At 44.3% G+C, this 2,830-nt stretch overlaps 4 non-coding genes across 4 annotated transcripts; all 4 read right to left on the reverse strand.

Annotated features, from left to right (window-relative positions):
- Positions 1–19: 19 nt before the first annotated feature.
- On the reverse strand, positions 20–91 carry trnam-cau (transfer RNA methionine (anticodon CAU)). Its single transcript has one exon. It is a non-coding gene; the product is annotated as a tRNA-Met (tRNA).
- Positions 92–1,119: 1,028 nt separating this feature from the next.
- Positions 1,120–1,191, reverse strand: trnam-cau (transfer RNA methionine (anticodon CAU)). The gene has a single exon. It is a non-coding gene; the product is annotated as a tRNA-Met (tRNA).
- Positions 1,192–1,813: 622 nt separating this feature from the next.
- Positions 1,814–1,885, reverse strand: trnam-cau (transfer RNA methionine (anticodon CAU)). Its single transcript has one exon. It is a non-coding gene; the product is annotated as a tRNA-Met (tRNA).
- Positions 1,886–2,737: 852 nt separating this feature from the next.
- Positions 2,738–2,819, reverse strand: trnal-aag (transfer RNA leucine (anticodon AAG)). The gene has a single exon. It is a non-coding gene; the product is annotated as a tRNA-Leu (tRNA).
- Between the last annotated feature and the right edge of the window lie 11 nt (positions 2,820–2,830).

Genomic DNA, 2,830 nt, shown 5'->3' on the forward strand with positions numbered 1-2,830 from the left:
AGTGTCGCTTGTTGACACATAGCAGAGGATGGTTTCGATCCATCGACCTCTGGGTTATGGGCCCAGCACGCTTCCGCTGCGCCACTCTGCTCTTCATGATGCTGTTTCTATGTAAGGAGATTTACACATTTCTACTGCACCACTTAATCAAGTAGATAATGGAGGCAAGCAATGAATATTCCAATAAACTTTGAAGCAATGCTAATAGAAGCAGATGAAGTAAGATGGCAAGAAAAGGGAAAGGGCCCCATACTTTGATGGCGGCTGTAGCCGAAATGCAGCTCCTTAGATCCCTGAGCCAAAGTATGTGATCCACTTCAAAAGTTTTTTCTTTGCTCACTGGTCCTTAATAAACTTTGAAGTCACCTATAAACAGAGAAGGGGGCCAACAGCACCACTCACCAAGCACTTGTAATGAGGTGTTCATTACGGACATAGCAGACTCATATCCTTTGCTGTGTTAATGGGCAGCTCAACAGCCATTATTACTGTTGTGCTGTTGGACCACCTGGTTTCACAACCATTGAAACCTGGAGGCATGTGAATGCTGGACCATTATTGGGCCATTAGCCATGTGACCAAGAGGTGAAACATCTTCAAGAACCTTAAAGTGAAGTCAAGTTGTTGTTGAACTGAAGCTTTCAGAGTCGCAATGACCTGGATGACCGAGAATCTACACTGACAGCACGGGTGAAAGTTACCAGTGATCTTTATATATTCTCAGAGAGTCAACTTGTCTATATAGTAGTCCTGCTAGAGTTCAGTACTGTACTTATACAGCTGGTCACAACATTTTATTACAGAGACTGGAACATATCATTGGGATGGCAGGAACTTGAGACTTTGATATGGAGATCCAATGGATCATGCAAGTTTGTTGATGCAGCATTGTGCAATGACAGTGGTTAGATTTGATCCCACCAGTTCTAACAGATTGGAGCTTTAATCCAGCACATTAGACCACTCAGCTAAAGTAACTGTGAACCCCTTTTTCCACAGGAAGAATCAAGAAGTTAGGTCCAGGGTTCAAATGCACACAGATGAAAATAATAGCAATGTAACAAGTGATGCAAATAAACAAAACAGCATGGAGTCATGCTTGCTGAGAGGCTCTCAGCCTAGCAGAGGATGGTTTCAATCCATCGACCTCTGGGTTATGGGCCCAGCACGCTTCCGCTGCGCCACTCTGCTCTTCCTTCCCACCCTCCATGTATGGAAATATGTGCATTTCTACTGTACCACTAAAATACTCTTGTGTAATGTGTTGTCTAGTTTTCCTGATATGAATCCAAACAAGAATGTTGCTGCAAAAACAAATCCAATCAACAGAGACGCCATGTCACAACTTAACCTAGGTGATCTGATGCTAACATCTTGGTGCATGATGCCAAAGAAGGTACAATGCACAGGTTTTGGTGGTATCTCGTGGTGGGATTGCAGATTTGAATCTCCTGAAAACCACTTACCTCACAGTTCCCTGCCAAGCATTGAAAAAAAACTATGGTGGCCACTCAAAATTAGAAATGCCCTCTCTAGAGCCTATGCTTAGTTGTGTCCATTGTGGACAACTGCGGAAACATTGCAGTGAACCAAAGCCAAATCCATGCATAGGAAAAGAAAAAAAATCGTCAGTGGTTGACAATGCAAATTACTTTGTCAGTATATTCATCCAAAATTGCTGAAGAAGCAGTGTGCAGTGGTGAGAACTGAACCCAAACCTTCTAAGAGACTTGATCACACTAAATGTGAGCCCATTGCTTCTGCAGACAGAGTCAAGAAGTTGGGAGTCATGCTTGCTGAGCGCCTGTCAACATAGCAGAGGATGGTTTCGATCCATCGACCTCTAGGTTATGGGCCCAGCACGCTTCCGCTGCGCCACTCTGCTCTTCCTGACCTTCGTTCCATGTGTGGAAACTTGGACATTCCTGCTGTAATATTCTCTTATACTGCTTTTTAAACCCATGTCTCATGAGAGAGGAGCCTCAGACAGGATTATCTGAAGATGAGTGAAAAGCAATGAGACAGCATGGAAACAACCTAGTTGAGAACTTTTACATCTAGCCAAATCTTAATCCAGCGTCTTGGACCGCTTGACCACACTACTAGTGAATGTACTGTACTTGCTTCTGCAGACAGAATCAAAACCGTAGGTCCAAAGGCACTTAAGTGAAAAACCTGCCAAGTAATGAGACATCATGGCATCCTGCTGATTTAGCCTTAGACTTTGTATAGGATAGTTTTGATCCATTGACCTCTGGGTTATGGGTGTTTTGGACATTTCTGCTGCCCCATTCTGTTACCTTTGTGTATTGATAAAGGGACCTTGCAGTAATTACCCCCGGTAATGCTAGAAGGCACGAGAACAGATGAAGGAAGATGCCAACTGTGGGACTGGACCCGACACTGTGGACTGCAGTTTAAATGCAGCACCTTGGATCAGTCAGCCAAGTACCTCATCCTCCTCTTTACAACCTACAACAAGTCTAGGGGAAAGGTAGTACCAATACAGTCAGGTGGATGCTGTTCAACCAGCATTTAAGGTTGTTTCAATAGATGACAAGTCATCTGCTAACATAGCAATGGGAGTGTAGGATGGAAGGATCAAGACTGGAGCATTGCTGGTGGACACATCGCAAAAGATGGTTTGAACCAAATGCTCCTTGATTTGTCAGTGGTTGACAATCCAAATGACTTCTTCACATCACCATACAAGCTTCCTGATGATGAGAACGCCAAATGGCAGTGGTGGGATTTGAACCCACGCCTCCTGAGAGACTGGAGCCTTAATCCAGCGCCTTAGACCGCTCGGCCACACTACCCCACAGCTGTT

This window comes from Stegastes partitus, unplaced genomic scaffold, assembly GCF_000690725.1.
Source record: "Stegastes partitus isolate 25-593 unplaced genomic scaffold, Stegastes_partitus-1.0.2 Scaffold4086, whole genome shotgun sequence".
Lineage (NCBI taxonomy): Eukaryota > Metazoa > Chordata > Actinopteri > Pomacentridae > Stegastes > Stegastes partitus.